General features: G+C 46.4%; 1 non-coding gene and 2 pseudogenes across 1 annotated transcript; all 3 read right to left on the bottom strand.

Annotated features, from left to right (window-relative positions):
- LOC144767892 (E3 ubiquitin-protein ligase TRIM38-like) overlaps positions 1-21010 on the bottom strand; it is an 88305-nt pseudogene extending 67295 nt beyond the window's left edge.
- A 522-nt stretch (positions 21011-21532) lies between these two features.
- LOC144771147 (5.8S ribosomal RNA) lies at positions 21533-21685 on the bottom strand. The gene has a single exon (XR_013599148.1). It is a non-coding gene; the product is annotated as a 5.8S ribosomal RNA (ribosomal RNA).
- A 467-nt stretch (positions 21686-22152) lies between these two features.
- Positions 22153-23261, bottom strand: LOC144771365 (18S ribosomal RNA; annotated as a pseudogene).
- Between the last annotated feature and the right edge of the window lie 444 nt (positions 23262-23705).

Raw genomic sequence — 23705 nt, 5'->3', positions numbered from 1 at the left:
GTCTCGGTAACGACGCCAAAAACCTCCTGTGATTGTGGGCAAGTCACTTAATCTCCCCGTGCCTAAAATGAAAGTGTGTCCTCATGTAACGTAACTGGAAAATATGTAAAGCGCTCTGATACCTGATTCTGTTCGGGTCTAGTTCGCGCTATATATAACTCTCCAAAAAAAACAAAAAAATGTGTTCTGTAGTTCACATGTTTAAGTCTTGTTTAACTAATGGCTATTGTGTCAATCAATGGAGCCCAGGTGTCAACGGGGGTGCTGTACCTCACTAAAATCTCTGTAAAGTGGATTTTATTTTTACAATAAATATGTTTTGTTGAAAAAGTATTTAAAAAATTCTGAATAATAAATGTAGATAGAAAATGCGAAATAAACTATTAAAAATATCCAAATATGAAGACATTATCCAACCATAAATACGGGATAAATAGCAAATGATTGTAATCGGGAAAGAATAAGAGCATGTTATACTTTGTTGTAGAGAGAAAAGGGGAGACAAATATAGAAAGGGAAGGAAGGGGCACGGGGAAAGGAGAAAAAAATCTGTGAATAAAATACAATAAATATGTAGAAAAATTAAATGTTAACAGGATACCTGGGCAGCATTTCTATTACTCCAGAGTATTTTGGGTAATTCTGCATTGCTCTTTGGCACAAAATTACTGATAATTACACAATTACTTCTGCTCGGGTAATTAAGAGTAATGTTGGGGAAAAAATTCTACTGGGAGAGCACATTTAGAGAGCGCAAGTGATGCTCAGACTTGGTATTTGTGCTCTGTTGCACAGAACGCAATTTATTAGCACAAAATGCATCCTCACGTCCATTTTGGACGCAAAACAGAATTTTTGTGTTTGGAAATGGCGCTAAACGCAAAATTACTCTGCCCGCTTGTTGGACTTGGCCCTTAGGGCAGGTTCACCCCTAAACTTTTTTGCTTTTATTTGTGACCCTGTGTTAGTGATTTTTGGGTCTCTGCGCACTTTTTCCCTGTGTCCCAGAGTGAAGTGCGTGCGTGTAGCATGGCTGGCCTGCCCTCCCATAGGAATGCATGGGGAATGTGTGTGTCCATGTTAGTTCCTGATGTGTGGGGAATGCAGGCTCGAGTTTAGTATGTGTGAACTCGGGAGAATGAATGCTGCACGATGGTATGTGCGGCTTGTATGTGTCTAGAAGGGAAGTGCTACTTCTGGACATTGATGTGTGTGTGCAGTGAGGGTGCTGGAGCGTGATTGGCTGGAGCTGGCTGCCATGCCAGGCTCCAGGAAGTCTGGATGGGTCTGCCCGGTGGTGAGTGTGAGATTAGCTTGAGTGATGTGTGGGAGGAGTGTACCTGTCTCCTGGATGGGCTGGGTTTTTCCCCACACAATGCTGGCTCCGCCCCCCTGTGGTGTATGTAACGACCCTAGCCTCCCCAGTGAATGAAAGGGGTGGTTGGGCCATCAAGGGTGCTCCAAGACCAGCTGCGACTGGTTCTGCCCCCACCCTGCACCCTGAGACAAAGGAATGTGGTGTATAAAAATGGGGCTGTGTCCCCACAGAGGTGTTCTCTCTTCTGATCCTGCCAGAGGGGGCTGTTGCTGCTGCTGGTGCCAGGAGGACCGCCACTTGGACTGTCTCCCTGCCTGGAGACCCAGTGTGCTGGCTCTGGCCCAGCCTTGCCCCCTGTCTGCCTCCAGCCCCTGCTGGAGCTTGTGCTGTGCCTACAGCACTGAGAGCGCTGCTCTCTGCCCTTCAGCGCCGGGGAGCGCTGGAATCCCTTGGCTAGCGCTTGAGAGCGCTTTATTTGGCTCCTAGCGCTGAGAGCGCTGTATCTTGTCCTGTGGCGCTTGGGAGCGCCTTGCCTTCGTTGTTAGCGCTGTTAGCGCTTTGAGAGCCCAGCCGGTGCCCACCCGGCAGCTGCTGATTTGGTGGTGTCCACCGTTTGATGTCCAAGTGCCCACCTCGGATTATTGCCCTTTTGGAGGTCGGTGCCCACCCGGCATTGCCCCGTCTTGGGATTTTAATTTATCACGAGGGAGCCCACTCCTCGGATAATGGGACCCCGCCTGCCTGTCTGAAGCGAGCCGCCGCGCTGCCTGCGGCGACCCGGAAGTGCTCGTGTGCCCGGCCAATCGCTGCGCGGCCCGAGGGAGGGTGACCTGGAAGTCCCGCCCCCGCAGCCGAGCAGCAAGAAGAGAAGCAGCCGGCGTGTCCTGCCCGAGGCTCCCGATCGAAGGGAGAGCCCCGGGACGAGAGAAGAGGAGCGGCCGCAGCCCCAGACAGCCGGTGAGTGACGAAGAGGACAGGGAGGGGTGCCGGGACACATTGTCGCTGTCCGCCCCCCCTTCCCGGTAGCGTGACCTCGCGCTCATTTCTAGAGTGAAGCCACGAGGGCTTCAAGGGGGCATTCCCGGCTTCTCGAGTCCCCCAGAGGGGGGGACTCCAAACGAAGGCCCCACGTGTTCGAGGGTCCCCCGTGAGGGGCCCCACCGGCCCAGAAAGCCGCCTTCTTGTTTGGAGCCCCGAGGCTCCTGAGGGCGATTTGTATCTACGAGCCTGAGAGGCTCAGGGCATTCCCGTTTTTGAGCCCCGAGAGGCTCCACGCCCCCAGTAGTTTTGCGAGCCCAGAGGAGGCTCGAGAAGCTCATCGCCCACATTTGTTAGAGAGCCCTGAGAGAGGCTCGAGTGCCAGTTCATTAATGTAGAGCCCTGAGAGGCTCTGGGGCATTTTCATTGTTTTAGAGCGCTGAAGCTCTATAGTGCCAGCATAATTGTTTTGCGAGCCTAGAGAGGCTCAGGGGCACAGTTGTTCTGGAGAGTAGAGCCTGGGAGGCTCACAGGTGGTTCTTGAGCCCACGAGGCTCCAACGTTGCCCTAACTTTCCTGCACCAGTTGCCCAGCACTTTGTGGGCAACTGCCACGTTTAGGCCCCCTGACTTTGGGACACAGGGCGTCCTAGCCCTAATGAGGCCAGTTGGCCTAGGGACAGTCACAGGTGGTGACTTTTGTGAGTTTGGCAATTGTTCATTTTCTGCACCTCTGAATGTATTGTTGATGCATCATGTGTTTTCCTCCCTTACACCTCTGACTGAATGTTATGCATTGCATCATGTGTTATGTTCTTACACCCCTACAGGTATTGTAATACTTAGGTGGTTGTTGTCCCCCTAGCGCAGGTGGTGCTAGTGAGGTCCTGGTTACCAGTGATTACTGGTTGCGTGCTCTATTTTTATATTGTGTGCTACAGTGATTATACCTTCTAAAGTACTATTTCTAAAAGTGTTACTTCTAAAAGTGCATACCCCTGACAGTGGTCCAGGTGGCCCTGTCCTGTACAATATCCCTTGTAAATTCCGCCCGTGCCTGTTGGCACAGTGTAACAATACGTGTGTCTTGTCTAATGTATGTTTATTATAATACAAAGGCTATTTTTATATAACCTTGTGTGGAGTTTCCTTAGTGGTGGGCCTTTGGGTGTTGTTGCTGGGGTGCGTGCGCAAATACTTAACTTACATCGCCTCCAAGTTTAGCCTTGCTGCTCGCGCCACGTTACCTAGAGGGTGAGCAGGGGTTATCTTGGCGTGTAACTCCCTTGCCCTGACTTGGGAGTGGTGGTCTCTGACTGACTTTGGCGAAAGCCCTGGCCAGCCAGGGATCCCATTTCCAACACCGCTTAATTCAATCGTAATCTCGCTGAATTCTACAGTAATTCCATATCATTACTCTACACTGATTTACTCGAGTTGCGCCCACTTCTAGTGGCAAGCTCAATCTTCTGATGGAGCTTCTGCCCGCCCCTCCTCTCATGGACTGACTTTCGCGGTCTGAATTAATTGAACGCCAACTCTGTGGGCTCATTAAATAAGCACAGGCATCTTCAGCCTGAACTCCACTGACGGACTTCCAGTGCTCAGCGCGAGTTGTTTTCTTCTGACGGATAGTACGACGCCACATCGTAAAGGGCGTTCCCCTGCCGCCCAGCAGGGACCGATAACAAAGCCATTGGCTACAGCCACACTATAACAAAGCCATTGGCCACACTTCCAATATGGCTGAGGGGATAAGAATTGCATTGCGGTACTGAATTGCTGTGGCTATCATACCACACAAGCCACACTCCTGGCTACAAAATGACTTAGTGATCTCAAGAAAATAGAAGAATATATCTATCCTTTTAGCACTTGTCTCTTTGATTGGACTACGCACCGGCTCAGACGGATGAGCGGAACGCAAGGGTCAGAATTCCACCCCAGTCGCAATATAACATTTTGCCCGGGTTATTAGGCCAAAATCTTCTACATAATTCCTACATTGCCCTGAAGAAGCCCTTTTTTTTAGGACGAAACGCGTTGGCTGTCTGTCTTTTAAAGAAAGAACTAAATAAAGGAAAAAAAAAACTTGATCAGTGTACAATGACTTTATGGATCCTTAGAGAATAATTTTTCAAAGGACTATTTTGAATATTGCTACAAAGTGGTGCATCTCTAATTTCGTTTTTACTTTGGTTGCCCCTAGGGACAGGGTAGTGCTCTTGCACAGGGGGCACTTTTGGAGATTCTGCACATAAGAACTGACTTTTGCATTTGAAAACGTTTAATTGGTGATTGTATTGGATTGGTGCCTGACTGGTTGCTTTTCTTGGTCCACTGTCCTTTTGTGTGTGTTTTTACAGAATGTTAGCACTCTAGTTGCTCAATAGAACACGGTGGTAAATCTGCAACTGATCATGAGGGAGAGAACTGGCCGGCTGCTGCTTGTGTCTAGGTGTCAGAAGGTTTTATTGAAATGGACGAGGAAGGTATTTATGACCACGTTTTAGCCTTCTAGAACATCAACCATAATTTTGATGACAAAATGAACCCCTTCAGTTCTGCTTTTAATGACCCCTGCCTTTTGAAAGCCTGGAGCACAGTGTGAGAATGAGTAAATGATCTCATTATTAATGACATCAGTGGTATTATTTACATGTATTATAATTAACAAAAGGAGGGAGAGAGAGAAGTTTGGATGGTGGATTCCTTCTCCCGGGCAATGTAAATAAACAACAAGAATCCACCAGATCAGTAGTGCTCCCTACTGTGGTGAGGAGCACAAAGTGTTTTTAAAATACCCCTCACACACCAAAAGGACCCTTGGTGTCATGCTTCATCATTGGGGTCTTCGCACCCCTCTACGGGATGCGGCGTGCTACGACCGACGACTACGTGGGAGCACTGATAAAGAAGACTATGCGTGGTGCGTGTGAGGGTTAGTGAGTATGTGGTGGAGTGACACAAGTGAGTGAAAGTTTAAAAAGATGCCTGGCTCATAGGGTATGTCAAAAATAATTTTAATGAGCCCCCGAGCTGGTACTATTAAAAAGGGTGCAGGACGAGGTGTTTTTAAGTGATATTAAGCACATCACCTCTTGGGTGTGTCGACATGTTTCGGAGATCAACTCCTTCTTCAGGACGGGGTGCACCACACCCCAACTTACTCACGTTTTTCTAGGTAAAAAATAGTGTATTTACATAGAGTGGAGAAGTAGAACTATAATGGGCCTACAGATCTCAATAAAGTTGTCTGCCAATATGCAAAAAACCTGTATAGGAAAAAGGAAAAAACAAAGAGAAGAAGGACTGCAATGTAGTACTCCACTCCTTATAGTTATACGTGGTACAGTGACCTGTAAAAAATAATTGTATATAAATATACAGTGGGGGTCAATTGACAGTTCCTGTCATTCTACTTGTATAGGTGACCCTGTAAAAAAGACATACACTAAACAAACGAACACTCAACTTAAAGCACACACTCTAGAGGTTATAGACCCTATGTGCCTCTAGGACTTAGCTCTAAATGTGGAGAGACAATGGTTAGTAATGTAAATGATGAAGGCATACTTAAGAATTTTCAGGACAATGCCTCATGAGCCTCTGAACGCTGGTGGTTGATGCTCTAGCCCAAATCCTGTAAGTAATGTACAGTACAGCCATTATTGGTACTTAAAGTTTAGAACCTTCCAAAACGTTGCCTTCCTTTTAGCAGTGTATACTCACAGCAACAGGAATCAGCTTGCTCCCCCGAACGCGGCTGCGCTAGAGTGTGTGCTTTATGTTGAGTGTTCTTTTGTTTAGTGTATGTCTTTTTTACAGGGTCACCTATACTCCACTTTAATCTGCTACACTCTGTACGATCATCCACAGTATGCCTCTCCACTGTACGCCACTCCTCTATGTCGCTAGATTATATGCTATCCCATTGGATGTCTTTCGACTGTATGTCACTCAATTGTATGGTAATCCACTGTGTGCCACTCCAGTCTACGCCACTCCACTGTGCCCCACTTCACTCTATGCTAATACATTTGATGCTATTCCACTCTACTCTACTCTACAGTATGCCACTGTACACGAGTACACGCTCCACACTCCAGTCTACGCTAATAGACTGTATGCAACTCAACTCTACACCACTCTACTATACAGTATTCCACTCTACCACTCTCCACTTTCCACCGACACAGGCTTCGTGTCTCCACTATACACCACTCCACTGTAAGCTACTGCTTTGTACGCTATTCCTCTCTACTCCACACCACTGTATACCACAACACTGTATGCTATTCTACTGCATGATACGCCACTGTACCATACTCCACTCTACACCACTCTAGTGTATGCCACTCCATTATACACTATTGCATTATACACCACTCCACTGTATACTATTCGCTCTACTCCACTCCACTCTACGCCACCCCAGTCCACGCCACTGCACTGTATGCCACTTCTGTGTACGCTATTACACTCCACACTGTTACACTGTACGAAATTGAACGCTACGCCACTCCACTCTAACCCTATTACACTGTATGTAACTCCACTGTACACCACACCACTGTACCACACTGCACTATATGACACTCCAGTCTACGGCACTCCACTGTACACTATTCCACTGTACTCCAGTCCACTCTACACTGTACGCTATGGCACTGTATACAAATCCACTGTGTGGTACTGTATGGTACTCCACTCCATGCTATTTCACTCCACAACACTCCACTGTAGTCCACTCTACACTATTACTCTCTACACGACTCCACTGTACACCACACCTCTCTAGCCTATTTCAGTGTGTGCAACACCACAATACACCACTCTACTGTATGGTATTCCGCTCTACCCCATTCTACTGTACGCTCCACCGGTCTACACCACTACATGCCATTCCACTGTATGCTACTCAACTATATGCGATTCCAGAGTATACTACTCCACTGTATGCTAGAAACACTGAATTTGCAACTCTCCTGTTTTCAGTTTCTATTTTTGGTAAATTCTGGTGGGGTTTATTCAGTGTTTTCAATATCTTAAAAAACTGTTGTTTTCAGTGGTTACACATTTTCACGCCACTAAAAACAACAGAAAAAGTGTTTTTCCGGTGTTTATGGAACATTTTTTGTTTTTATCATTGCTTGCTTTCTGCTCTGAAAGAACATGGTATATAGACAGTGTACGTGTAGTGTATATGAGGGCCAAAGAGATTTTTGCAAATTAATCTTATTGTAGTACACCATACAATACTTCTTCAGTGAGTCTTTGGTCATGTGCGCTCACGCTTTCCTTCCCATGTAAACTTCTGTGAAAAGGCCCTCTCAGCATTCATAGCCCCTTGGGCTGAGAACCGTCAGCTAAGGGACACAGTTGGGATGACCCTTTCTTTGATGCCACATAAAGCACAAAATGATAAATATTTGCGTTTTAGTTCCTGGGCATAAGAAAACAGTGCACCAGAATGGACTAAAAAGTCAATAGAATCCCTCATTAACTCTGAAGATTGTAAGGATGCTTTCAGCATACCATCTAACAAGTGGCAAGGAACTCCTAAAGGGAATCACTTCAGCTCGGGTATCAATTTTGACAGGTCATCACACAAATGTTTTATATACATAGCTGAATCACTGCAAATACAAACAATATCACTCCAATCTTTGTTGAACTTGGAAAGAACCTTTTTTGCAGAGCATAACAAGTGACACTGCGTTCCATGTTTTCCAAAAGTCTGGTGTCACTTTTTCACCACTATCCCAGATGCTTGGTGATATATATAGTTGTCACTATACCTTGGATTTAATGTTTAAAGCCTGAGGTGTTGGCAATTCACCTACTATCAATGCTGACCCATTAGAAACGAGGGTCTGATGTATTAAGGTTTTTTACCCATTCTCTGTGGGTAAATGTGATGACACATATTAGGAAAGATTTTTATGAAACTAGCCATTTTACCTATCAGTGAAAGAATCAAATGCAGCCAAAATATCAAATATGAGTTTGATATGTCCTGATTCTCTACAGTTTATAAAATAATTAAACTAGATCTAAAACATGAACCTAAACCCGGCATCTTTAGACCAAAGTGCATAAAACTGAAAAAAGTAAAAGGAAGGAGAAACAATATTTTAGTGGCATCCCTAAAGAACACAACTCAAGCAGAATAATGTTAGCCAGTCTTTTTTACTGCTAGCTTGTATAACAAAGTTACATTTTATTGACCCCTTCAGTAAGAACAAAATTACTATTTCACTTTCTTTTTCCTTTCGTTGAATGGCATTTAGTTTGTGGTTGTGCAGGTGTTTTTTCAGTGTTTATATGTTTTCACCGGTGAGGGCTATTTTTCTTTCAGTGGGGTTTTATCAGTTATTATAGGTTTAAACCTAAAACCCCACAGCCTATCTATACTCAACTCTATCCCACAACATTCCACTGTACAACACTCCACGAGACTTTCCAACGCTTTACGACACACTAGTCCACTGTACTATATGACAAGACACTAAAATATATGACTATACGCTACGCCACTGAACTGGTATATACGAGCCACTCAACTGTACGAGGCACCACTCCACTCTATCATACTTTAATTCATTGTACGCTATCCCACTCTACTCTACTGTATTACACTCTACGATACTCCACTCTATAACACTACATTGTGTAACAGTTCTTCTCTGTATGATACAACCCTTTACATAAGAACACTCCTCTCGATGAGATTGTTCTCTATGATTTGAAACCCATTTTATTAAAAATGTTAAAATATCATTGAAATTGAAAGAAAAAACAAAAAAACATTAAAGCTTAGTTATAGTTAGGGAATCTTTATTTTCCTATAAAAATGAATCAAATTGCACAATTAGAAATTACAAAGTTATCGTTATATCTTTCAATTTTAAATAATCAAACTCTTTCAAAATATTGTAAGTAGCGCACCTCCATCCACACTCCTTCTAGCTCGCTTGCCAGACAACCCTAACTATAGTGTGATAGTACGTTCCATAGTTTACCTAGTGACTTATAATTACCATATTACTTCTATTCTAATTTTGTTTATCCTGTGTCCATCTGATGGATGTCAGTGTTTACAAAAAGCGCAAGCAATGGTAAACCCGAAGTATATGCAGAGTGTGTGTTCAGTGCTGTCCAAGAGCACAGGTGGTTTCAATGTATGAAAAGCAGTGACCTGCAAAAAGTACATTCAAAACAAATAGTGTTCTGATCCAGTCTTGTATTTAACATGTAAATATCCAGAACAACATGTATATTTATTCAAAAACAAATGTGTGTGTAGAAAGTTAAAATGTACATTTCTCTCACCTTTGTGGAGACACAGAGTCTCTCTCAGATGAGGCTGTAAATCTCTCCCTGGAGAGGAATCTTCTGTTCCAGGCTCATTCCTCACCCTGGGGCAGCTCTGTCCAGGGAGACATCCTTGTCTGTCATGAAGGTTGTACTGGGAAACTGGTACAGAGGAGGGAGAGACAGGTACAAAGAGACAGAGATTAGGGGGGGAGACAGAGAAAGGGGGAGGGAGAGACAGGTACAAAGAGAGGGAGGAAGGGATGAGGGAGAGACAGGTGCAAAGAGGTAAAAGAGGGGAGGAGGGAGAGACAGATACAGAGAGACAGAGAGAGGGAGGGAGAGGGAGGTGCAGAGAGACAGAGAGAGAGGGGGAGGGAGATAAGCAGAGAAAGAAATAATAAAGGGAGCGAAACAGTAATAGAGAAAGAGAGTGAAATAGATAAAGGAAAAAAGAAGAGAGACAGTAGAAGCGAGAGAGAATGAGTGTCGGAGAGGAAAAGAAAGAGATAACGAGAGGAGTCCGGATCAACTGATGAAGTGGTTCATGCAACAAAGTGTTGAAATGTTTGTTGTGATCTGAGAGTGACTCCTCTTGTGGGTCTGGGAGCAGAATATTGTGGAATAAATATTGTCTGACAAAGATATTGTGTCTTAAGAATCACACATGAGAGTCAGAGAATCTACACTCAAAGAGATTCACTTTTTGTAAATGATATTTTAGACACTATATTAAAACCAGGCGTTATTTCTGTCAATGGCACTGACACACAACCCTCTGTGTGTTTGTGTCTCTGCACAGCTGTGGATAGAAGTGCTGTCCACAATAACACAAGAGCATCAGCAGTGCTGGAGGTACCACAGACCAGGGAGGAAGGACTGTGAGGGCTGAACAGACCAGGACATACAACATGACATGTTAGGAACATATTTACATGTGAGAGTCTGAGCTGGGATAGGTGTGAGGCAGGGGCGTACCTAAAGAGCGTGCAGCAGGTGCAGTGACACTGGGGTCCAGAGCTGTGAGGGGCCCAGGGCTGTGAGGGTCCTCTGCTCTGCAATTGTAGCTGCTTCAGAGCTCTTGGCATCCTTGCTACACCACTGGTGTGAGGCAGATATGTCCATGGAGCTGCCCTCGGTAGTAGTAAGAAGCCTGCATTTACCACTTCTACCTCAGACTGCGTCATCCCTGCGTCATCAGCCCCCGCCCTCACTTTCAGCATCTACTGTCCCAGAGTGACGTCACCAACATGGCTGAACCCCAACACACATGAACATGGCATGAACCACAACATGCAGAAACAAGAGATGAAAGGGTGTTTACCTGGATGGAGGCAGAGAGAGGTTTTCAGAAGAGAGCGCTGAGGATTCTGGGAAGACCCTTGACCACCTCCAGCCTCGTCTTGGAGACCAGCACAGCTCTGCACCCTGGGGCTGTAGAAGACTGCTCTCTCCACTGCGGGGGGGGGGCAAGAGAGAGGGGGAGAGAGAGAGGGGAGAGGGAGAGAGAGAGCGAGAGAGAGAGAGAGAGGGGTGAGAAAAGAGGGGAGCGGAGAAGGAGAGAGAGAGGGAGAAGGAGCGAGAGAGAGAAAGGGAGAGAGGGGAGAGGGAGAGAGAGGGAGTGAGAGAAAGGGAGAGAGGGGAGAGGGAGAGAGAGGGAGTGAGAGGAAGAGAGAGAGAGAGAGAGAGAGGGGGGGAGAGAGAGAGAGGGAGAGAGAGAGAGAGAGGGAGAGGGGGAGAGAGAGAGAGGGAGAGAGAAGAGAGAGAGGGAGAGACAGGGAGAGAGAGAGAGAGGGAGAGAGAGAGAGAGGGAGAGAGAGAGGGAGAGAGAAGAGAGAGGGAGAGAGAGAGGGAGAGAGAGAGGGAGAGAGAGAGGGAGAGAGAGAGAGAGGGAGAGAGAGAGAGAGAGGAAGAGGGAGAGAGAGGAGGGGAGAGAGAAAGAGAGGGAGGGAGGGAGAGAGAGGGAGAGAGAGAGAGAGGGGGAGAGGGAGAGAGGAGAGGGAGAGAGAGAGAGAGAGAGAGAGAGAGAGAGAGAGAGAGGGAGAAGGGAGAGAGAGAGAGAAAAGGGGGAGAAGGGAGAGCGAGAGAGAGGGAGAGAGAGAAGGGAGAGAGAGAGAGAGGGAGAGAGAGGGAGGGAGAGAGAGGGAGGGAGAGAGAAAGCATATATAAACAGGAGAGATTAACTGAGGAAGGAAGGGTTGAATTTATTTTCCTGCCCCAACTGCAGAGCCCTAATTTACTTCACTGACAATAAACAGGAAGTGCTCCAGCCCTTTCCTCCCTCCAGTAGTGCTGTGGCAGGGGTTAGACATGTTTACCTTCAATGCACTATTAATACTGAGTCTTTCTTATTCATTGCCAGACCCTTCACTCTGCATCTCTATGCTCTACGTGGTTTTTATAGCACTTTCTTAGTATATGGTTTGTGAGGCCCCTAGGGCAAAATGTATACTGTGCAATTTACTTTGTGGTATTTAAGTTCTTGTATTGTACTTTTGCCTCTATCCTCATAAAGAGACTAGAGGGGTGTGCTTAGAATAAATACATATTTTTTTATATATAACTGGTGTGGTTCTGCTTTCATTTGATCATTCAAGAGATTATAGACTTTTAAAACGAGCTGCTTTACATTCCTTCAAGACTTAGCCTGAAGGCTGCTCTCCAAAGCTACCACCAGGATAGCTTTCTATAAAGGTTCTCTAAACCTACCACCAATAAGGGTCGTTTGGAGTGGTGCACGGTGCCCACTAGAATAGGGGACATCATATGCCAGGAAAACTTCTCACAGTATTTACAGCACTTTCACTTTCATCAGCGACAGCTCCTCACAGTAACACTTTCTAAGGCATTACCAGCCATCACTAACCGGGGCGCCCTCTTCAGGAGCCTTATATCACTCTTAACAATCAAAACACTTAATAATAATAATAATAAACCATCATCATAATCACCTTCAATATCATCTCCATCATCATCATAATCCCCATCATCATCATCATCAACATCATCTACATCACCATCATCATCATCATCATAATCACCCTCAATATCATCTCCATCAGCATCATCATCATCATCATAATCACCATCATCATCATCACCATCAACATCATCTCCATCATTATCATCATAATCACCATCAATATCTTCTCCATCATCATCATCCTCATCATCATCATCATTATCATAATCACCATCATCATCATCACCATCAACATCAACATCATCAACATCAACATCATCATCATCATCATCATAATCACCATCAATATCATCTCCATCATCATCATCATCATCATCATCACTATCATCAATATCACCATCATCATCATCATCATCATCATCATCATCATAATCACCATCAATACCAACTCCATCATCATCATCATCATCATCATCATCATCATCATCACCATCAATATCATCTCCATCATCAGCATCATCATCATCATAATCCTCTTCAATATCATCTCCATCATCATCATCATCATCATAATCCCCATCAGCATCATCAACATCATCTCCATCATCATCATCATCATCATCATAATCACCCTCAATATCATCTCCATCATCATCATCATCATCACCATCATTATCTTCACCATCAACATCATCTCCATCATTATCATCATAATCACCATCAATATCTTCTCCATCATCATCATCATCCTCATCATAATCACCATCATCATCATCACCATCAACATCAACATCATCATCATCATCATCATCAAAATCACCATCAATATCATCATCATCATCATCATCATCATCACCATCACCATCATCATTATCATCATCATCATCATCATTGTCCATTACTAACTCTCCGCACTTGGAACACTTAATTATCATCATCATCAGCATCATCTCCATCTCCATCTTCATCATCCAGCAGAATGTACATATTAAACAATGTTTAAGACAAATCTTTGAATCAGACATTACTGCTGTGGCCGACGACCACCTCCTCACTGTAATTCTGTGATTACAATGTAGATTCAGGAGCCTCTATTTCTTTTTATCTGTAGTTTTTCTAATCATGTCTGAGGCAGAGAGGCCCTTTCATTTGCCACAGGGGCTCTTAGGGTGTCTGAAAGTCAACTCCACACATCTTACCCAGCCGGTAGAGCACGATGTTTATGAATACGTTGACGGCAATCATCACTCCCAGTGTTATCGCCTGTCTCCTTAGACGAGGGATCTCCTCACCACCTGGAGAAGAAATCACAGAATCCGGTGTTTAACTTTAAATGTGGGAGTGGATCGCCTGCCTGTAGCTGGAGTACAATATCACAGAACAGCCTGTAATATCCTCAGTTAATGTGTGCCAAGTCACTCCAAAGACAATCAGTGTGTGCCAAGACTGGTCACTGAGTCTTAGTGTGTACCAAGACTGGTCACTGGGTCTTTGTTTGTGCGAAGACTGGTCACTGAGTCTCTCTGTGTGCCAAGACTAGTCAATGTGTCTCGATGTGTGCCAAGACTGGTTACTGAGTCTCGGTGTGTGCCAACTGCCAAGACTAGTCACTGAGTCTCAGTGTGTGCAAAGACTGGTCACTGAGTCTCAGTGTGATTTAAGACTAGTCACTGAGTCTCTGTGTCTTCCAAGACTAGTCACTGAGTCTCTGTGTCTTCCAAGACTGGTCACTGAGTTTCAGTGTATGCCAAGATGGTAAGTGGCTCTACTTCTTTGCCAAGATCGACCAGTGGCTCTCAGGATATGCAAGATTAAACAATGAATCTGAGTGTGCACCAAGACTGATCAGCGTGTTCTGGCTCCAGCCAAGAATCAGTGAGGAAAGGAGAGTGACCCTCAGTGTGTGTGCCAAGGCTGGAAGTAAGTCTCAGTTTGATGCAAGACATGTCAGTGACTCTGTGTGGCTGCAGAGACTGGCTAGTGACCCTCAGTGCGCGCCACATCTGGACTGAAACTTCCTGTATGTACCAGGTCTGTATTGTCTGCACTGCATGATGCTTATCTAGCTGCCACTTACAGTCTATATAAGTCTGTCAATGTGTGTGAAATGTTACCACAGACACTCAGTTCTTGTCAAGGCTGACCAGAGAGATTTGGTGTTTCTCAAAGCTGGACAATCTGTGCCGGTGTGCATGTCTGGGAACCACTCCTGAGTATCGCCTCTCAGTGTGTGCCAATCCTGGCCATCATCACTCAGTTTATGCCGCTGTACACCACGCCCTCTCAGTGTGCGTTAATGCTGACCATCGCCTCTCAGTGTGCGTTAATGCTGACCATCGCCTCTGTGTGTGTCAATCCTGGCCATCATCACTCAGCTTATGCCGCTGTACACCATGACCTCTCAGTGTGCGTTAATGCTGACCATCGCCTCTCAGTGTGCGCCAATACTGGCCATCGTCACTCAGTTTATGCCAGTGTAAACCAGGCCCTCAAAGTGTGCACCAATGCTGGCCGTTTCCTCTGAGTGCCAATATTCACCGACGGTCAGTGTGTGCCAAGAATGAGTTGCTGTCTCATTGTGCGTCAAGACTAATCACTGATTGTCAGTGGATTTGTATTAACCCCTTCAGGTGCTCATGACGAAATGGTTCCCTCATGAGCACCACTGCTCCTGTGCTCTTGATGGAACCATTCCGTCATGAGGACAGGGGGACGAAATCCCTCTGCTGAAAATAGCTGAGGGATTTCCAACATTTTTTTTGCACCTCGGGAGTTGGGGAAGAGCTTCCTCAACCTCACTGGGCCCTTCACAGGTTTCCAGTCTAATGACGAGGCGCGCATGGCGCGCTGTCTCATTAGATTGAAATCAAAACTGAAACTTGGTTTCAGTTTGAATGTTTCAGTGCTCGTGGGGCTAGGAGCGAGAAAGGGACAGTAGGCCCTGAGTTGCCACCCGGGGGGGGGGGCAGAAAACCCACTAGGCCAGAGGAATTTGTTTTTTTGGGGGATGGGGGCATTCCTATGCACATTCTGGGCAGCCCCTAGCCCCCAAAAATTACCACAGTCTTTCTGCCCCCCTGAGAGGCAGATGGGGGCAACCGCCCCTTATCTGCCCGTCGGGTCGATAGAAAGCCCACTAGGCACGAGGGGTAAATGTTTTTCACAATTCAGGGGTGGGGGCTGACCAGAATGGGAATGCCAATGCCCCCACCCCACCAAAAAAGATGCCACTGTATTTATGTCCCACCCAGGAGGCAGATGGGGGCAGTAGCACCTGATCTGCCCCCTGGAGGGCAGGGAGCCACCGTGGCACCAGCAATTATGCTGGCTTTTTTTATACGTAGGGGTGGGGGCTGCCCAGAATGGGCATCCCAATGCCCCCACCCACCCAAACAAAATAGCTAATCCTTCTAACCCCCCCTGGGGGCATACCGGCAATAGCCCCCGATTTCCCCCCTCCCCAGGGCGGCAGAAAGCCCACTAGGCACAGACTTTTTGCTAAATGTGCCTACCTCTGGATTTTAGGTCCTAGCGCAGCTAGTACCCAAGGAAACGTAGCAAACCTATACATTTTTGAAAACTAGACACCCAGGGGAATCCAGGATGTGGTGACTTGTGTGGCTCTTACTTGGTTCTGTTACCCAGAATCCCTTGCAAACCTCAAACTGTGTAAAAAATAACTAATTGTCCTCACATTTCTGTGATGAAAAGTTATGGAATTTGCGTGGATCTACAAAATTCCACCCACCAGCGTTGCCAAAGTCTTCCTAGAAAAATGGTACCTCACTTGTGTGGGTCGGCTTAGTGCCTGTGACAGGAAACGCCCAAAACGCAACGTGGACACCCAACATTTTCACAGTGAAATCGGGCTCTGTTTTTGCAAAGTGCCTAGCTGTAGATTTTGAACCCTAGCTCTGCCGGCACCTAAGGAAACTTGGCAAACCTATATGTTTGCAAACTAGACACTCAGAGGAATCCAGGATGGGGTGACTTGTCTGGTTCTCCCCAGGTTCTGTTACCTAGAATCCATTGCAAACCTCAAAATTTCTGTGCGGTGAGTCACAGGTCCTTGCCCCACCCACACAAGTGAGGTATAATTTTACTTGGGAGACTAAGTGAAACACTGTGGGGTAGGACATGTGTGCCAGCATGGTAATTCCACCCGGAAATATGTGGGAAAAGGGTTTTATTTCAGCTACATTTGAGGTTTGCAGGGGATTCTGGATATGGAACCTTTGGGGGACCCACGCATGCCATACCTCATTGCACTACCCAGGGAATCTAGTTTTCAGAAATGTGTGGGTTTGGTAGGTTTCCTTATATGGCGGTGAGCCCGATACCAAAAAACCAGGTACCCCCCATAAGCAGGTAGTTTTGCTGTAGGTAATTTTGAAGTCTCCACAGTACGATTTGGGCCCTTTCCTGTTGCAGCAACAATGCCTCCCCTCACAAGTGAGGTACCATTGTTATCGAGAGAACTTGGGGAACACTGGGTGGTAGGAAATTTGTGTCAGCTCGGTGATCCTACAACTTTCCCACACAGATATGTGAGAAAAAATTGATTTTTCAACAAAATTTGAGGTTTGCAGGGGATTCTGGGTAGGGAAATGTTGGGGGGTCCATGCAAACCATACCTTACTGAACTCCCCTGGGTGTTTTAAGAAATGTGTGGGTTTGGTAGGTTTCCCTAGATGGCCGCCGAGCCCAGGGCAATAAACTCATGGGACCCTCGATGCAAATGTGATTGGTAATTTTGATGTCGCCTCAATAGGTTTTGGGTCCTTGCCTGTCGTGGGTACTTGACCCACCCATGCGAGTGAGGTACCATTTTTATTGGGAGACCTGGGAAAACGCTGGGTGGTAGGAAATTTGTGGATCAACACGGATTCCAGAACTTTCCCACACAGAAATTTGAGAAAAAAAGTGAGTTTTTCAGCTAAATTTGAGGGTTGCAGGGGATTCTGGGTAGGGAAATGTTGGTGGATGCACACAAGCAATACCTTTCTGGACTCCCCCGGGTGTCTAGTTTTCAGAAATGTGTGGGTTTGGTAGGTTTCCCTATATGACCGCTGAGCCCGGGGCTTAAAATCTAATGGGACCCCCCTTGAAAAACCAGGTTGTTTTGTGATAGGTAATTTTGATGTCACCTCAATAGGTTTTGGGCCCTTGTGTGTTGCATGTACTTAACCCACCCACACATTTGAGGTACCATTTTTATTTGAAGACTTTGGGGAATTTGGGATGGGTGGATTTTTGAGGATCCACACAGATTCCAGAACTTTCCACCACAGAAATGTGCGGAAATTGTGTTTTTTTGGACACATTTATGAGGTTTGCAAGGGATTCTGTGTCACAGAACCTGGTGAGGGCCAGACAAGTCAACTATTCCAGGATTCCCCTGGGTGTCTTGTTTTAAAAAATGTATAGGTTTGCTAGGTTTCCCTAGGTGCCGGCAGAGCTAGGGTTCAAAATCTACAGCTAAGCACTTTGCAAAAAAGGCCAGTTTTCACTGTGAAGATGTGGTGTGTCCCTGTTGTGTTTTGGGCCATTTCCTGTCATGGGCACTAGGCCGACCCACACAAATGAGGTACCGTTTTTCTCAGAAGACTTTGGGGAATGCAGGGTGGTTGGAATTTTGTGGATCCAGGCAGATTCCAGACCTTTCCACCACAGAAATGTGAGGAAAGTGTGTTTTTTTTTTACAAATGTTGAGCTTTGCAAGGGATTCTGGGGAACAAATCCTGGTGAGAGCCAGACAAGTCACCCCATCCTGGATTCCCCTGGGTATATAGTTTTTAAAAATGTATAGGTTTGCTAGGTTTCCCTCTGTGCCGCCAGAGCTAGGGTACAAAATCTACAGCTAGGCACTTTGCAAAATAGTGTCAGTTTACACTGTAAAATGTGGTGTGTCCATGTTGCGTTTTGGGCCGTTTCCTGTTGCGGGCACTAGGCCGACCCACACAAGTGAGGTACTGTTTTTCTTGCAAGACATTGGAGAATCTGGGGTGGGTGGAATTTTGTGAATCCACGCAGATTCCAGAACGTTCCACCACAGAAATGTGAGGAAAATGTGTTTTTTTGACAAATGTTGAGGTTTGCAAGGGATTCTGGGAAACAAAACATGGTGAGAGCCAGTCAAGTCACCCCATTCAGGATTCCTCTGGGTGTCTAGTTTTAAAAAATGTATGGGTTTGCTAGGGTTTCCTAGGTGCTGGCAGAGTTAGGGTTCAAAATCTACAGCTAGACACTTTGCAAAAAAAGGGTCAGTTTACACTGTGAAAATGTGGTGTGTCTACGGTGGTTTTGAGCCATTTCCTGTCGCGAGCACTAGGCTGACCCACACAATTGAGGTACCGTTTTTATTGAGAGACGTAGGGTAACACAGAATTGTAGAGCAACTGTTATTAGCTATTGAACTTCGATGGATTTCTGCCTTCCAAATGAAAGACAATGTGTAAAAAAGAAGGCATTTTGAAAAATGACCTATAATTCTCATGCTAGTGTGAGTACTCACAATTTTGGAAATGTGCAAATATCTACTGGTTCTAAACTCCATATTTTGATCCAATTTCAGAAATACATAGGTGTCTTCCATACCAATTTTTCCATGTATATATTTTCCCAAATTAATTGCTATATACCCGGTACATAATAAAAAAAGTTGCAAGAAGCTGCTCAATTATTGGCTCTGGGTTCGTCGGGTTCTTGGTGAACCTACAAGTCCTATATAACCCCTCAATCAGAAAGGTCCAGCGGATGTAACGGTATATTGATTTCAAACAGCTGTTATAATTAGAAGAAGTTACAGGTGAAAACGTTGACACAAATGGCTGTTTTTTTCTTCTAATTTTCAATTTTTCCTATATTCAACAGTTAGATTCTATAAAGAAACCTAGAAGCATCTACACAAATGACCCGTTGCTGAATTCATAATTTTGGCTACCTTTCTAAAATGTATAGCTTTCCAGGATCAATTATTGCTTTAATACCCATTTCTACCATTAACTGGAAAGAGGTTGAAAGCACAAAAATAGCAAAAATAGGCTGTGTCTCAGAAAAATGCCAAAACTGTGTAAAAAAATGTGGTTGTCTGATAAAAGTCAGCTTTTCCTGAAAGCTGGGAAAATGGTGATTTCAGCACTACAACCCCTTTTTTGATACCATTTGCAGGTAAAAAAACAGACGCTTTCATCTTTATCCCTTTTTCCCCATTTTTCCCCAAAAACTAAACAAAATTTCACTGTATTTTGGCTAATTTCTGGGTCTTCTCCAGTGGAATCCACAAACCCTGGGTACCTTTAGAATTCCAATGATGTTGGAAAAATAGGACGCAAATTTGGCGTGGATACCTTATGTGGTCAAAAAGTTACAGGGGCCTAAGCGTAAACATCCCCAAATAGCCAAAAAAAGGCTTAGCTCAGGGTAAGGAAGGCCTAGCAGAGAAGGGGTTAAAATATCAAATATAGAATTATTAACCTGCACAAAATGTCAACTACCAATGTACAGATTGCATGTGTGTTGCGGAGCTCAGCATGCGTCCTAATGACTGGGATCCTTCTGAGTTTAAGTATAGGACTTCACGCTGGAAGGGTCTGCTTCCACTACAAATCCTATGGATTGCATGTGTGTGGCGGGTTCAGCATACGTCCTAATGACTGGGGTCCTTCTGAGTTTAAGTATAGGACTTCACGCTGGAAGGGTCTGCTTCCACTACAAATCCTATGGATTGCATGTGTGTGGCGGGTTCAGCACACGTCCTAATGACTGGGGTCCTTCTGAGTTTAAGTATAGGACTTCACGCTGGAAGGGTCTGCTTCCACTACAAATCCTATGGATTGCATGTGTGTGGCGGGTTCAGCATACGTCCTAATGACTGGGGTCCTTCTGAGTTTAAGTATAGGACTTCACGCTGGAAGAGTCTGATTCCACTACAAATCCTATGGATTGCATGTGTGTGACGGGCTCAGCACACGTCCTAATGACTGGGATCCTTCTGAGTTTAAGTATAGGACTTCACGCTGGAAGGGTCTGCTTCCACTACAAATCCTCTATACAGCACAAACCCACCTCTGCACCATAGTGCGAATCGGTGCATCGTGCAAGGCAGCGTAATGAGAGCACCAGAGCCGGACACAACCGCAGCAGCAGGTCAGTCATAGCAGATACAACTCTGCACTGCTTTATTCCTTCTCACCTGTGCAACATAGCAGTAACTTTTACTGCTGCATTGTGTATGCTGCAATTAGGTTTGATTCCTACATTCGCCCTGCACAGACAGTGCACTGATTATAATTCATTTACTCTGGACAAACTGCATCAGTCACGCTACTAGATAAAAGAGCGGGGTTTTCAGCTCCCTGTCCAGACTGTATAACATTAAACATTGCCTTCATCCTAGGAGAATGCATCAGAATTACCTGTAGAAGGGGTGGGATTCCTTCTCTGATTCCTTCTCTCAGCCCTCCTCGATGCCATCGTGCCTTCACTGATGCTCGGGATACTCAGAGGAGCAGGAAGCAGTGAGAGGTATTTAGGTATGAGTTGCGTCTCTTGAGCTGCTAGGAAGGATCTATATAACAGATACAGATACAGGAAACTCCACTTAGAAAGTGCTGATGGCAGCATTCTGCAATCTGTGTGTGAGGGGAGATGAATGATGGGGGTGCAGATCCACGTGTCACTGTATACCATATGTGTGTATATATGTGTTTGCTTGTGTGTATCTTTTCTTCTGAAGGGGTGGGCAGAGAACGTCCCTCCGCCAGCGGAGGGGAGTTAGCCAGCCACAACCCCCTGCCCCCAGGCCCGGTCCCTTCTTCTGAACCCAGTCAGGTCGGGTGAGTCTGCCCTGGCCCGATGGACCCCCGTTCCCAGCAACTGGACCCTCGGATGGCTTGCAGGACCGGGGGGCTCCCGCACCCCAGGGACTGCCGGACGGAGCTCAAGCCCCGGTCTGACCTTGTGGTGGGATGAAGGGAAGCACAGCTAACCCTGCGATGGCTCTCAGACAGGCATATCCTCAGGAGGAACCCGGCCCGCAAGGTGCGTTCGAAGTGTCGATGATCAATGTGTCCTGAAATTCATACTAATTTTCGCAGCTAGCTGCGTTCTTCATTGACGTGCGAGCCGAGTGATCCACCGCCAAGAGTCACAGGCAACTTTTTGAAAACGTTCACCTACCTGTGGGCACAGGAGAAGTGGGAGGAAGGCGACGGATTTCCCTCCACCATCCGTGCGGCAAGACGACCCGGCCACCCTGTTTAAGGCTTCCCCTCTGGGAGTCAGAATGCACCGTTGGGAGAAAAAAAAGTTTACCAGGCATTTGGCCTGGGAGTCCCACCTAACTGCGGGCGAGGGGGCTCCAAGTGCGATGGGACCAGGCAGCCCCCCACTGCCGGTCCCTCTTGGATTAACCAGGAGGGACCGCATGAGACTTCAAACCCCTCAGCCTGGACACCCGGACTGGGGTTAACAGGGTACCTGACAACGAGGGAGGGTCGCCTCACCTGCATGTCAGCCATCCATCGCCAGGCAGCCCGAGCCATGCCAGCAGGCTGGTGAGTAGCCCACCCCACCCTTGCCCTGGTAGTAGTTGCCGAAAGGAAGAGCCAGGTGGCTCCCCATCCCGCATGCCTCCCACTGAGAGCAGCCGGGGTTCCCCTCGCAGGCCCTCAGCTCCTTCTCGGCATCGTTTATGGTCAGAACTATGACGGTATCTGATCGTCTTTGAACCTCCGACTTTCATTATTGATTAATAAAAACATTCTAGGCAAATGCTTTCCCTTTGGTTCGTCTTGCGCCGGTCCAAGAATTTCACCTCTAGCGGCACAATACAAATGCCCCCGTCCATCCCTCTTAATCATGGCCCAGTTCCGAAAACCAACAAAAAAGAACTGGAGTCCTGTTCCATTATTCCTAGCTGAAGTATTCAGGTGACTGGCCTGCTATGAGCAGTCTAATTTTTTCAAAGTAAACTCTTCGGACCCCCAGGACACCCAATGAAGAGCATTAAGGGGGCGACAAGAGGCTGGGGCTGGAACAGGGGGTACTTCGCTTCGCCACGGAGTGCCATCTCGAACCCAAGATTCAACTACGAGTTTTTTACCAGAAGCAACTTTAATATAGGCTACTGGAGCTGGAATTACCGTGGCTTCTGGCACCAGACTTGCCCTCCAATGGATCATCTTTAAAGGATTTAAAGTGTACTCATTCTAATTACAGGGCCTCGAAAGAGTCCAGTACTGTTATTTTTCGTCACTACCTCCCGAGTCGGGAGTGGGTAATTTGCGCACCTGCTGCCTTCCATGGATGTGGTAGCCATTTCTCAGGCTCCCTCTCCGGAATCGAACCCTGATTCTCCGTTACCCATGGTCACCATGGTAGGCACAGAAAGTACTATCGAAAGTTGATAGGGCAGACATTCAAATGTATCGTCGCCGTCACGGGGACGTGCGATCGGCCCGAGGTTATCTAGAGTCACCAAAGAGGCCGGGCGAGTCCGGATTGGTCTTGGTCTGAAAAATGCACGTATCCCAGGAGGTTAGTGCTCGTTAGCATGTATTAGCTCTAGAATTACCACAGTTATCCAAGTAACAGATGGAGCAATCAAAGGAACCATAACTGATTTAATGAGCCATTCGCAGTTTCACTGTACTGGCCGTGCACTTACACATGCATGGCTTAATCTTAGAGACAAGCATATGCTACTGGCAGCATCAACCAGGTAGCTGCACCTGCTGATGGGGTGGATTCAGGAGCCGCGTGCCCATCTCCCTGACCGTCAACCTTCTCACACCCCTCCCTCTCGGGGTCTGCTAGGAGAGGAAACCTGCCTGCCTGGCGGCAGCGGCACCCCTCAGAACAGTCATTCAGAGCTTCTGCAGAAATGCGCTGGGTGGAGAGGGATGACGGCGTGGTGTGCAGGGCCTAAGGACCTGCCAGGCAGCAGCATCCTAGGGCCTGGCACCACCCAACCTCTTCCGCTCGGTTCGGACTACTCGGGGCGAGAGCTACCGGGCCGCCCAGCCTTCACTCTGAGAGGTAAGGTGAAGGACTTCCAACCAGATGGCAAGGCTCAAGTCGGATGGTCCTTGAGGGGTGGAAGCTCTTTGCTTGAAAGAACAGACGAGGCTGGCCAAGCAGTCTGTCCCTAAACAGACCGAGAGTGCCC

The sequence above is a fragment of the Lissotriton helveticus genome, chromosome 7, assembly GCF_964261635.1.
Source record: "Lissotriton helveticus chromosome 7, aLisHel1.1, whole genome shotgun sequence".
Taxonomy (NCBI): domain Eukaryota; kingdom Metazoa; phylum Chordata; class Amphibia; order Caudata; family Salamandridae; genus Lissotriton; species Lissotriton helveticus.
Note: the sequence above shows the minus strand (reverse complement) of the source record. Positions and strands in the feature narration are given on the sequence as shown.